The sequence below is a fragment of the Marmota monax genome, unplaced genomic scaffold (genome assembly GCF_021218885.2).
Source record: "Marmota monax isolate L192 unplaced genomic scaffold, Marmota_monax_Labrador192_F-V1.1 WCK01_AAM20220418_F8-fsc00087, whole genome shotgun sequence".
Classification (NCBI taxonomy): Eukaryota; Metazoa; Chordata; class Mammalia; order Rodentia; family Sciuridae; genus Marmota; species Marmota monax.
Window position 1 is genome coordinate 1,059,175 of NW_026693476.1, and position 14,649 is coordinate 1,073,823.

The following is a 14,649-nucleotide window of genomic DNA, read 5'->3' on the forward strand; positions in this document are numbered from 1 at the left end:
AGGATAGAAGATATGGAGACAAATCTACCTAGATACAGTTAGATGAAACTCAATAAAAGTGGTCAAAACTCCCTGTTTTTTTTTTTCTTCTACTCTACTTGCCTTCCTTCTATTTAGGAAAAACATGTCAAAAACATATGCTAGAGAAAAGATAGCTTTTTATATAAATGGTGCTGGGGAAACTGGAAACCATATGTAGAAGAATGAAACTAGACTCTTATCTCTCACCCCTGCACAGAGGTCAACCGAAAGTGGATCAGAGACCTATGAATTATACCAGAAACTCTGCAACTTCTAGAAGAAAATGTAGACTCAACATGTAACATACAAGCACTGAGTTCCTTAACAAGACTCCTCCTGAAGTATAAGAAATAAAACCAAGAATCAATAAATGGAATGGCTTCAAATTAAGGAGCTTCAGCACAGCGACAAAAACAATTAAGGTGAAGAAACAGTCTATGGAATGGGAGAAAATCTTTGCCACCTGCTCCTTAGACAGGAGATTAATATCCAGAATATATAAAGAACTCAAAAAATTAAAACCAAAAAAAGCCACACACACACACACACACATTAAAAAAACCCTGTAACTAAATAAAAGGAAGACAAGTAGAGTAGAAGAAAAAAAAAACAGGGAGTAGGTGTGGGAAACCAGAAATACTGGGGACTGAATTGAAGCAAATTATATTCCATGCTTGTATAATTATGTCAAAATGAACCTCAATATTATGTATAACTATAGTGCACTAATAAAAAATGGCAAAAATTACTAGAATAACAAAGCTTTATCCCTCTAATTTAAGTTTTAACTTTTAATGGGAAAGTGATTTCTAATTTTAATAAATTTGTGCATGAAGATAGTAGTTCAAAAACCATCACTGGCAATGTTTCCATCATTATATGATTTTGTTGGAGAGTGAATATCAACACCTCACCTATTAAAATCTCTCATGTTAGTATTCTTAAAACAATTACAAACAATTTTTAAAAATATTTTTAAAAATCTTCCAAATAAATATTTTTTTCCCTTTAAAAAAATGATTAAGCAGGAGAGGGAGGAAGATGGCGGCGAGGGGAGTGCATTGCCCCCGTGTGCTGCTTCACTGTGTGGGAGTATGACAAGTCAGGACGGCTAAAGGATATCTTGTTAGGAATTTCCAGCAATAGTGGGGTGCTCCGGAACCTGGAGGAAGGATTTCCATTGCACGAGGATCGGCTACGGGGACTCAAACGCGAGAGGTTTGTCGCACGGAGGGTAACACCGCTTATTCAGCAAATCACCCCGCGGCTAGAGTCTGCAGCGCGCGCTGGGATAGAGACGCAGGGTTACAGCGCTGCAGTTTCTGCCAGCCGTGCAAGCACCGTACTCAGGGCTGAATTCTGGGTTCGAGACGGGGGAAGGAAGCGGTCCATCTCGGTTCTCCACACCGGTCAGACCACAGAGGAGGCCAGCAGCCACCATGTTGGTAAACTGACGTCACCTTCCCTGTTTTCGACTGACCGCAGCTCATTCAGCCATAGAACAGGTAATTTCAGGCTGCAATTCGCCTGCGGCTTGCAGACAGATTGCTAGGGTTCAGCGCCTGGGGGCTTCTTAGAACCTGATCTTATCGGAGCGAACACCGAGCGCGGGGCGGCCGAGTTCCGGCTCCCGGAACCGTCCCGGAACCGCCCTGGCCCAGGGCTGCGGAGCCTGGGGAGGCTGCTTCTTGGACCCTGCTACTATCAGAGCATACACCAAGCACTAAGCAGCCGAATTCCGGCTCCCGGAACTGAGCCCGCGGGGACTGCTTCTTGGAGCTTACACTTATAGGAGCTTACACCGAGCACGGAGTGGCCGAGTTCCGGCTCCCGGAACTTCCATGGACCGGGGCTAGGAGCCCGGGGAAACTGCGTCTCAGTCCGGGTCCTGCTGAGGGCCGGTCAGGACTCACCCGTTGCTTTGGTTGCCCGGCAAGGGGAACGAAATGCTGCCATTCGCATAGGATACCAACATGGCAGAGATCTGATGTCATCAGAAAGCGGCGGAGGAGAGAACTTCATCAATACCAGCGGTGACATAAGCAGTTGGTCTCCTGGTAGGGGGGGTGAGGCACAGTCACCCGAGTCTCCTCAATTTGTCCTCGATCCAGAGGGGAGGAGCCGGGCCGCCGCCAGCGCCCGGAGCAGGCCCAGCGGCTCGCCAGCGTGGTGACCGCGTGACCCCAATTGGAGAGGGGGGCGGAGTGGAGCCGCCACCCGCACCCGCAAGGTGGGCAGACCCGCGACCCAGTGGTACATGGGCGTGGTAGGAGGGGCAGGGCAGAGCCGCCCTTCGCGCTTGCAAGGTAAACAGACCTGTGACAGCCTGGCGGGTCAGGCCCAGTGGCCTGCCAGTGTGGTACACACGTCACCCCAACTGGAGTAGGGGCAGAGCAGATCCTTCTCCCACGCCTGGATCGGGCCCTGCCGGTGTGGTGGTCACGTGACCCCAATTGGAGTGGGGGCGGAGCGGAACCACCACCCGTGCCCGCAGGGTGAGCAGACCTGTGATCAACCTGCAGATCAGGCCCAGGGGTCCGCAGGCGTGGTAGGAGGGGCAGGGCAGATCCACCGCCCGCGCCTCCAAGGTAGGCAGACCTACAACAGACCGGCGGATCAGGCCCAGGAGCCTGCCGGCGTGGTACAAACACCACCCTAATTGGAGTAGTGACAGAGCAGAGTCGCCGCCCGTGCCAGGAACAGGCCCAGCGTCCTGCAGGCGGGGTAGTCACGACACCCCAATTGGAGTAGGGGCAGAGCAGAGCCTCCACCCGTGCCCGAAAGGTGGGCAGATCTGCGACCGACCAGCGGGAGAGGCCCAGTGGCCTGCCGGTATGACAGACACGTCACCCCATTAGGAGTAGGGGCAGAGTAGAGACGCCGCCCGCGCCTGCAGGGTAGGCAAACCTGCAACCGACCGGCGGATCAGGCCCAGTGGCCTGCCGGCGTGGTACACTCGTCACCCCAATTGGAGTAGGGGCAGAACAGAGCCGCCGCCAGCTCCCAGAACAGGCCCAGTGACCTGCCGGCGTGGTAGCCACGACACCCCAATTGGAATAAGGAGAGAGCAGAGCCGCCGCCCGCACCTGCAGGAAAGATACGCAAGCAGTATGAAAAGACAAGGAAAGAAAGGACCACAAGCAATGCAGGTCAACGCAACTTTAGAAGAGGTAACAGCTACAGCAGATGGAATGTCAGATAAAGAATTCAGGATATACATGCTTCAGGTGATGTGGAGTATCAAGGAAGACATTAAACAGCAAAATCAGACAATGAAAGATCACTTCGACAACGAATTACGCAAACAAATCCAGGAAGCAAAGGATCAACTATACAGGGAGATAGAGGTTATAAAAAACAAGCAATCAGAAATCCTAGAAATGCAGGAAGCAATAAACCAACTTAAAAACTCAATGGAGAATACTACCAGCAGAATAGAACACTTAGAAGATAGAACATCAGACAATGAAGACAAAGTATTTCAACTTGAAAAGAACATAGACAGCTCAGCAAGACTGTTAAGAAACCATGAGCAGAACATCCAAGAAATATGGGATAACATCAAGAGACCAAACTTAAGAGTCATTGGGATACAGGAAGGTACAGAGCTCCAAACCAAAGGAATGAGCAGTCTATTCAATGAAATAATACGAGAAAACTTCCCAGACTTGAAGAATGAGACAGAATCCCAAATCCTAGAAGCCTACAGGACGCCGAATGTGCAAAATCATAAGAGAACCACACCTAGACACATTATAATGAAGATGCCCAACATACAGAATAAGGAGAGTATTTTAAAAGCTACAAGAGAAAGGAAGCAGATTACATTTAGGGGTAAGCCAATCAGGATAACAGCTGATCTTTCAACACAGACTCTGAAAGCTAGAAGATCCTGGAATAACATATTTCAAACACTGAAAGAAAATGGGTTCCAAGCAAGAATTGTGTATCCAGCGAAATTAAGCTTCAGGATGGAGGATGAAATTAAAACCTTCCACGATAAACAAAAGTTTAAAGAATTCGCAGCTAGAAAACCATCTCTTCAAAACATCCTTGGCAAAACATTACAGGAAGAGGAAATGGAAAATAACAATGAAAACCAACAGTGGGAGGTAGGACAGTAAAGCGGGGGGAAATAATCAAAGAGGAAAACAAACCATGTTTAGTAACAGAAATAAACAAATATGGCTGGAAGAACAACCCATATCTCAATAATAACCCTAAATGTTAATGGCTTAAACTCACCAATTAAGAGACACAGGCTAGTAGAATGGATCACAAAACAAGACCCAACAATATGCTGCCTACAGGAGACGCATTTGATAGGAAAAGACATACATAGGCTGAAGGTGAAAGGTTGGGAAAAATCATATCACTCATATGGACTTCGGAAACAAGCAGGAGTGTCCATACTCATATCAAATAAAATAGATTTCAAGCCAAAGTTAATCAAAAGGGATAAAGAGGGACACTAAATACTGCTTAAGGGAACCATACACCAACAAGACATAACAATCATAAATATTTATGCCCCAAACAATGGTGCAGCTATGTTCGTCAAACAAACTCTTCTCAAGTTCAAGAGTCTAATAGACCACCACACCATAATCATGGGAGACTTCAACACACCTCTCTCGCCACTGGACAGATCTTCCAAACAAAAGTTGAATAAGGAAACTATAGAACTCAATAACACTATTAATAACCTAGACCTAATTGACATATATAGAGTATACCACCCAACATCAAGCAGTTACACTTTTTTCTCAGCAGCACATGGATCCTTCTCAAAAATAGATCATATATTATGTCACAGGGCAACTCTTAGACAATATAAAGGAGTAGTGATAATACCATGCATCTTATCTGATCATAATGGAATGAAACTGAAAATCAACAATAAAAGAAGGAAGGAAAAAACATACATCACTTGGAGAATGAACAATAGGTTACTGAATGATCAATGGGTTATAGAAGACATCAAGAAGGAAATTAAAAAATTCTTAGAAATAAATGAAAACACAGACACAACATATCGGAATCTATGGGACACATTGAAAGCAGTTCTAAGAGGAAAATTCATTGCTTGGAGTTCATTCCTTAAAAAAAGAAAAAACCAACAAATAAATGATCTCATACTTCATCTCAAAATCCTTGAAAAAGAAGAGCAAAGCAACAGCAAAAGAAGTAGAAGGCAAGAAATAATTAAAATCAGAGCTGAAATTAATGAAGTCAAAACAAAAGAAACAATTGAAAAAATTGACAAAACTAAAAGTTGGTTCTTTGAAAAAATAAACAAAATCGACAGACCCTTAGCGATGCTAGCGAAGAGAAGAAGAGAGAGAACTCAAATTACTAGCATACGGGATGAAAAAGGCAATATCACAACAGACACTTCAGAAATACAGAAGATAATCAAAAACTATTTTGAATCCTTATACTCCAATAAATTAGAAGATAGTGAAGGCATAGATAAATTTCTTAAGTCATATGATCTGCCCAGATTGAGTCAGGAGGATATAGAAAACCTAAACAGACCAATATCAATTGAGGAAATAGAAGAAACCATCAAAAGACTACCAACTAAGAAAAGCCCAGGTCCGGATGGGTATACAGCAGAATTTTACAAAACCTTTAAAGAAGAACTAATACCAATACTTTTCAAGCTACTTCAGGAAATAGAAAAGGAGGGAGAACTTCCAAATTCATTCTATGAGGCCAACATCACCCTGATACCTAAACCAGACAAAGACACTTCAAAGAAAGAGAACTACAGACCAATATCTCTAATGAACCTAGATGCAAAAATCCTCAATAAAATTCTGGCGAATCGGATACAAAAACATATCAAAAAAATCGTACACCATGACCAAGTAGGATTCATCCCTGGGATGCAAGGCTGGTTCAATATACGGAAATCAATAAATGTTATTCACCACATCAATAGACTTAAAAATAAGAACCATATGATCATCTCGATAGATGCGGAAAAAGCATTCGACAAAGTACAGCATCCCTTTATGTTCAAAACTCTAGAAAAACTAGGGATAACAGGAACATACCTCAATATTGTAAAAGCAATCTATGCTAAGCCTCAGGCTAGCATCATTCTGAATGGAGAAAAACTGAAGGCATTCCCTCTAAAATCTGGAACAAGACAGGGATGCCCTCTCTCTCCACTTCTGTTCAACATAGTTCTCGAAACACTGGCCAGAGCAATTAGACAGACGAAAGAAATTGAAGGCATCAAAATAGGAAAAGAAGAACTTAAATTATCACTATTTGCAGATGATATGATTCTATACCTTGCAGACCCAAAAGGCTCTACAAAGAAACTATTAGAGCTAATAAATGAATTCAGCACAGTGGCAGGATATAAAATCAACACGCATAAATCAAAGGCATTCCTGTATATCAGCGACAAATCCTCTGAAATGGAAATGAGGACAACCACTCCATTCAAAATATCTTCAAAAAAAATAAAATACTTGGGAATCAACCTAACAAAAGAGGTGAAAGACTTATACAATGAAAACTACAGAACCCTAAAGAGAGAAATAGAAGAAGATCTTAGAAGATGGAAAAATGTACCCTGTTCATGGATAGGCAGAACTAACATCATCAAAATGGCGATATTACCAAAAGTTCTCTATAGGTTTAATGCAATGCCAATCAAAATCCCAACGGCATTTCTTGTAGAAATAGAGAAAGCAATCATGAAATTCATATGGAAAAACAAAAGACCCAGAATAGCAAAAACAATGCTAAGCAGGAAGTGTGAATCAGGCGGTATAGCGATACCAGACTTCAAACTATACTACAGAGCAATAGTAACAAAAACAGCATGGTACTGGTACCAAAACAGGCGGGTGGACCAATGGTACAGAATAGAGGACACAGAAACCAATCCACAAAACTACAACTATCTTATATTTGATAAAGGGGCTAAAAGCATGCAATGGAGGAAGGATAGCATCTTCAACAAATGGTGCTGGGAAAACTGGAAATCCATATGCAACAAAATGAAACTGAATCCCTTTCTCTCGCCATGCACAAAAGTGAATTCAAAATGGATCAAGGAGCTTGATATCAAATCAGAGACGCGCCGTCTGATAGAAGAAAAAGTTGGCTACAATCTACAGTCGGTGGGGTCTGGCTCCAAATTCCTCAATAGGACACCCATAGCACAAAAGTTAATAACTAGAATCAACAAATGGGACTTACTCAAACTAAAAAGTTTTTTCTCAGCAAAAGAAACAATAATAGAGGTAAATAGGGAGCCTACACCCTGGGAACAAATCTTTACTCCTCACACTTCAGATAGAGCCCTAATATCCAGAGTATACAAAGAACTCAAAAAATTAGACAATAAGAGAACAAACAACCCAATCAACAAATGGGCCAAGGACCTGAACAGACACTTCTCAGAGGAGGACATACAGTCAATCAACAAGTACATGAAAAAATGCTCACCATCTCTAGCTGTCAGAGAAATGCAAATCAAAACCACCCTAAGATACCATCTCACTCTAGTAAGATTGGCAGCCATTATGAAGTCAAACAACAACAAGTGCTGGCGAGGATGTGGGGAAAAGGGTACACTTGTACATTGCTGGTGGGACTGCAGATTGGTGCAGCCAATTTGGAAAGCAGTATGGAGATTTCTTGGAAAGCTGGGAATGGAGCCACCATTTGACCCAGCTATTCCCCTTCTTGGTCTATTCCCTAAAGACCTAAAAAGAGCATGCTACAGGGACACTGCTACATCGATGTTCATAGCAGCACAGTTCACAATAGCAAGACTGTGGAACCAACTTAGATGCCCTTCAATAGACGAATGGATAAAAAAAATGTGGCATTTATACACAATGGAGTATTACTCTGCATTAAAAAATGACAAAATCATAGAATTTACAGGGAAATGGATGGCATTAGAGCAGATTATGCTAAGTGAAGCTAGCCAATCCCTAAAAAACAAATGCCAAATGTCTTCTTTGATATAAGGAGAGTAACTAAGAACAGAGTAGGGACGAAGAGCAGGAGAAGAAGATTAACATTTAACAGGGATGAGAGGTGGGAGGGAAAGGGAGAGAGAAGGGAAATTGCATGGTAATGGAAGGAGACCCTCAGGGTTATACAGTGGAGGGGGTAGAGAGAGAGGAGGGGAGGGGAGGGGAGAGGTCGGGAGGGGGGAGGGTGGAGGATGGGAAAGGCAGGGGAGCACAACAGACACTAGTATGGCAATTTGTAAATCAATGGATGTGTAACTGATGTGATTCTGCAATCTGTGTATGGGGTGAAGGTGGGAGTTCATAACCCACTTGAATCAAAGTGTGGAATATGATATGTCAAGAAATTTGTAATGTTTTGAACAACCCACAATAAAAAATTAAAAAAAATAAATTAAAAAAAATGATTAAGCAAACAAACAAATAAACAAAACTAACAAATCAAATGAAAGTTATATAGTGGTATGGTAAAGTATTGTCCTAGAGACAAAAGACTTGTGTTCTAATTTAGCATTGTATAATAGAGTCATGTTTTGAGCCAAAATTATGTTTTTTTCCAGTAGTCTCATTAAATAAATGAACAAGTTATTATTTATATATTGTATATTATCCTATATTATAAAATATTATTTCAGCATGCAATCAGAACAAAAATAGTTAAGATATTTTATGTTCTTTTTACCAATCCTTTAGACTTAATGTGTATTTTAGACCATGGCCCATGTCTATTCAGACTTTATCCACAATTCCACTCTAAATGGCAGCATGTGACTGTTGACTCTTGTACTGGACAGTGGAGGCCATTATGGCCTTTCACTTCCTCACGGCCTTATTCACTATATGACCTCATGGAGTCACTCTCTCTTCTATGACTCATTTCTTAGCTTTATAAAACACAATGACTGGTTCATATCACTCTTTTCCCAAAACTTTTAGCACACAATCTTATACAATATATAAATATCTAAAAGAATGAATACCAGTGGATAGGGTCCACAGAATTTTAAGCGTGGCTGGTGGAAGGAAATTGCTACTTGTAATACTTGTTTCTAAATCCCACCGTCTTTATAGTCCCTGTAGCCCTATAATTCTCCTGGGTGACTGAATCCACTTTCAGATTTGCTCATATTGCTAATGTAAAACACACATCAAAGCTTGACCACATCTGCTCAATCCCTGTGCTCACTGGTACATCCGAAGAATGAAAGAAAGGCCAGGAGTGAAGGAGAGAACTGGAGCCAAAGAACAGAGCAGAAGAGAGACAGAGTGAAAGACAAAGAGTAGAAAATTTGGGGATGGAGTGATGTCAGACCTGCTTAGACATTTTGGAGTCAAATCCAAGATAACAAGAAAAGAGGAGGATTATTTCTTGGTCTAACCATTCTCCAGTCTCATTGGCCCTTTCATACTCCAAAACTGCTGAGAATCACACAACGCTAGCCTATGCTTGCTGAAAGAGACATCTTCCTTCTTACATTAGTCAGTTTTTCATTACTGTGAGCAAAATACCGGTTATAAACAACTTAGAAGATGAAACAATTATCTTGGCTCATGATTTCAGAGGTCTCAGTCCATGGTCACCTGGCTTCAAGGTAGAAGCATCATGGTAGAAGGGTGTGGTGAAGAAAAGCTCATAGCAGTTGGGAAGCAGAGAACAAGGGAGAAGAAGGGGCCAGGGATGAGATAAAGTCCCCAAAGGCATACTCCCAAGTAACCTGCTTCCTCTGACCGTACAGTGCCTGCCAACACCTGCTATCACCTCTCAGTAGATAATTCAAATGACTAATCCATTGTATGAATGAGTCCACTGATGAGCTTAGAGCTCTCATGATTCAATCTCTTCCCCAAGGACCACCTCCAAATGTGGGCCATTGGAGACTAAACCTTCAACACATGAGACTTTGGGGGGCATTCTAGACTTAAACCAAACACAAGTATATTCACTGTCTCATGTCATTCTTTTATTGTGCTAGTCCACAGATTCCTATTGCTTATTTGCTACAAGCTGGGCATTTTCACAGGCTAGTGTGCAGATGCTTGTGGGGAGCTAGTCTACTCAACCAGTCTCCTCCCTTCCATTGCACCTTATTGAATCTCATTTCATTCTATTTTTAACAGTGAACAAAGATTATTTTCAAGATGATTCACATTTTTAAAACACATATACCTTACACTTTTATTATTCTTAACATTTTTTAAGTACATACCCATCTGAATTTATTTTCAGATAGATTAACATTTGAATTTTTATTTTCACCAGTATGTATGAGATAAACAGAACAGGTACTATTAATATTTCCATTTTTCTTTATAAGCATCTGATTTAAGGTACAAAACAATACCACAAAAAGAAACTAATAGTTTATTTTAGTAATGATATGGTAGGAACACAATTTGCTTATTCCTATTTCTTCAATGTTATCTTAAAAAGTTTATTAGAAACAATTGACTTAAAAATGGACCCTGTTTTGAACACATATTTTAAAGAAGATATACAAATTATAAGTAAGCACACGAAAATACATTTAATATCTTTAATCATCAGGTAACTACAAATCGAAATCACAAAGACATACCACTCCACAACTATTTGAAGGACATTCAAAATCTGAGAATATCAAGTCAATGAAGATGTGAAGAGCTGGTATTCTCATACATTTCTGGCAGGAATGCACAACTGAAAAACTAGATAGTGGTGTGACTAGTAAGTGTGTAAACACTTAATAATAGTTGTTGCTTTGATTGAATCTCTTATTTTAGTTCCATTTTCTATGAAGTTCTTAGGGTCATGTATTATCCACAATTTCAAAACTATTGAGGGCTGGGGATGTGGCTCAAGTGGTAGCGTGCTTGCCTGGCACGCGTGCGGCCCGGGTTCGATCCTCAGCACCACATACAAACAAAGATGTTGTGTCTGCCAAAAACTAAAAAAATAAATATTAAGAAAATTCTTGCTCAAAACTATTGAGAAAACACTGTCCTGGGATATGTGTTTATTCTTTTAAAGCTAAAAATACATTTACATCATACAGCAATATAAATAAAAACATGTATCACAGAAACTCTAAGACTCAAATATTCACAGCATAAGGAAAAGTAGCTTTCTTCATAAAAGTCAAAAACGGGGAAAAACCCCAATTGCCTATTCTCAGGTAACAAGGTAGTCAGTTGAGCTATACCCATGTTAAAAGAAAAACAAAGACAAATTAAATTTTACAAGTTTACCTGAGCAGGCAAATATATTAGACAGACTTATTAGGTAAAAATTCCTACCTTTCAGAGTTGTTACAGTATTAGAAATAATGTAAGTACAGAGCATAGCTCAGAGTAAACACTTAATAATAATTGTTGCTTTGATCGAATCTCTTATTTTAGTACCATTTTCCATGAAGTTCTTAGGGTCACTTATTATCCACAATTTCAAAACTATTGAGAAAACACTGTGCTGGGATATGTGTTTATATAAATAATTCTTAAACCCTTGCTCTTGAGATGAGTTGTTCTCTCATCTAAAAATTTAGAAATGGTAAAATCATGAGACAGATCATGAATTCAGGAGCAAGGCAAAACAAATATTAGAGGTTTATCTTTTTATTTTGTATTTCTCCATGCCCAGTAATTTTAATGCCATATTTATAATTTTTGCCATGTAATAATTAGATTGCTATGATGATTAATATTTCAAGTTGACTTTAAATAAGTTCATTCATTCTATGTCATTGCATCTTAATCAACAATACTCTTGAAATTATAGATAAAATAGACATGAGATATGTGTGTGTGTGTGTGTGTGTGTAGTCACCTGATTGTTTACAAGAGTGCCAAAAACATACCTTTTTTAAAGATAGCCTTTTTTTGTAAATGGTGCTGTAAAAACTGGATGTTCCCATGTAGATGAATGAAACTACATCCCTATCTCTCACCCTGTATAAAAGTCCATAACCCTAGGAACTTCATGGAAAATGGTACTAAAATAAGAGATTCAATCAAAGCAACAACTATTATTAAGTGTTTACTCTGAGCCATGCTCTGGACTTACATTATTTCTAATCTTGTAATAACTCTGAAAGGTGGGAATTTTTACCTAATAAATCTAATACACACACACATACACACACACACACACTCACACACATATATTAGCTACATTCATCTATCTATGAACCAGATTTAAAGAGATAGGCTCTGTTACAAAATAATAAAATTATATTAAAAATAATGAACAATATCATTGCCAAAATTTTGTCTATAAACTCTTACTCTCAAACTTATGACATTAATCATAAAAATATTAGCTTTTCTTCTTTCTTATTTTGACCATTGATGTGATTTTTTTTTAAAGAAAGTACAATTTCCTTAATATGTTCGCACATGATTAGATAAATATATCCCATTGCATAGCAACACCACCATTTCTTTCTCATTCCTCTTTTGATGGACATTTGTGTAGATTCCATAATTATTGTGAATAATGCTGCAATAAACATAGGAGTGCAGAAATCACTGAGATTGTGCTTTTGATTACTTTGGATGTGTACCCAGAAGTGAGACTGCAAGATAATATGCTAAATACACTTTTAATCTTTTGAGGAACCTTCATATAGTTCTCCATAGTGGCTGTATCAATATACATTTCCACCAACAGTGTATAAGTGTTCTCTTTTCTCCATATCATTGGCAAAATTTGTTTCAAGATTGATAAAAATAAATACTTTTATTGGTCTCATGGTAGACCTAATTCATCAGATTAATTCCCCATTACCTCTCTTTATCCTTCTCTCCCCCCTCCCTCAGATCCCTTTCCTCTATATTAGTAGTCTCTGTTTCACATTCATGACACCTCAATTTCCCCCTTTTTTCTCTAGCTTCTACATATGAGAGAAAATATAAGACACTTATCCTTCTGAGTCTGGCTTTTTTTCCTCAGCATGATGCTCTCCAGTTTCATCCACCAACCTGCAAATGACATAATTGTGTTTTTCGTTATGGTTGGATAAAACTCCATTGTGTATATATGCCACATTTTCTTTATCCATTCATCTCTTGGGTGATACCTAGGCTGATTCCATAACTTGGCTGTTATGAATCGTGTTGTAATAAACTTAGGTATGCCTGTATCACTAAAATATGCTGACTAATTCTTAGGGATAAATACCAAGAAGTCATGTAGTTGGATCATAGGGTAGTTCTAATTTTAATTTTTTGAGGACCCTCCATATTTATTTCCATGGTGGCTGTACTAATTTAAATTCCAACCAATAGTGTATAGGAGTTCTCTTTTTTCCCCACATCCTCACCAGCATTTATTTTTATGTGTATTCTTGATGACTGCCATTTTGATTGGAGTGAGAACAGATCTCAATGTAACTGTAATTTACACTTCCCTGATTGGTGAACATGTTGAGCATTGTTTTATATGTTTTGTTTTAAAAAGCACCTGTTCGGTTCATTGTTCATTTATTGGATTTTTTGTATTGAGTTTTTTGTGATCTTCATATTCTCCATAGTAAGTCTCTGTCAGAAGAGTAGCTAACAAAGACTTTTTCTCCCATTCTACAGGGTCTTTCTTCACACTCTTGTTTTCTTTGTTGTGAAGAAGCTTTTAATTTGGTGTCATCCCAATTATGAACTTTTAAAATTATTTCCTTGGATAATAGGAGTCCTATTTAAAAAGCCATTGCTTGTGCCTCTTTGTTGAAGTGTTTCCCCTGTTTTCTTTGCAAAGTTTCTGATCTTATACCTAGGTCTTTGATCTATTCAAGTTGTATTTTGTACAGGGTGAGAGACAGGGATGTAGTTTCATTCATTTACATGTGAACATCCAGTTTTGTCAGCACCATTTACAAAAGAGGCTATCTTATACAAAGGTATGTTTTTGGTACTCTTGTAAACAGTCAGGTGACCATAGATGTGTGGGTCTGTCCCTGTGTCTTCCTGTCTATTCCATTTGTCAGTGTGCCTATTTTTACATCAGTATCATGCTATTTTTTTGTTTCTATGGCTCTGTAGTATATTTGACATTTGGTATTGTGATGCCCTTAGCTTTGCTTTCTTTGTTCAGGATGACTTTGGCCATTATGGATCTTTAGCTCTTCGATATAAATTTTGGATTATTTTTTCTATTTCTGTGAAGAGTATTGTTGGCATTTTGATAGGATTGCATTGTGTCTGTAGCTCACTTTTGCTAATATGGCCAAAAATATAGCCATTTTGCCTATCCAAGAACATGAGAAGTCTTTCCATCTTCAAATGTCCTGTTCAATTTCTTTCTTCAGTGATCTATAGTTTTTGTTGTAGAGGCCTTTCACCTCCTTGGTTAGAATTTGTTAGGTTGTTTTTTTTTTTAAAAAGTTTATTGTGAATGAAACTCTTTTCCTGAATTAATTATTGGTTTATCAAAAAGCTACATGATTTTCGTATATTGCTTTTGCATTCTACTTCTTTGCTGAATTTGTTTATAAGCTCTAGAAGTCATTTGGTGAAGCTTTTAGGGTATTCTAAATACTGGAGCATATCATCTTTTTAAAAATATTTTTTAGTTATTCATGGACACAATATCTTTATTTTGTTCATTTATTTTTATTTGGTGCTGAGGATCAAACCCAGTGCCTTACAGGTG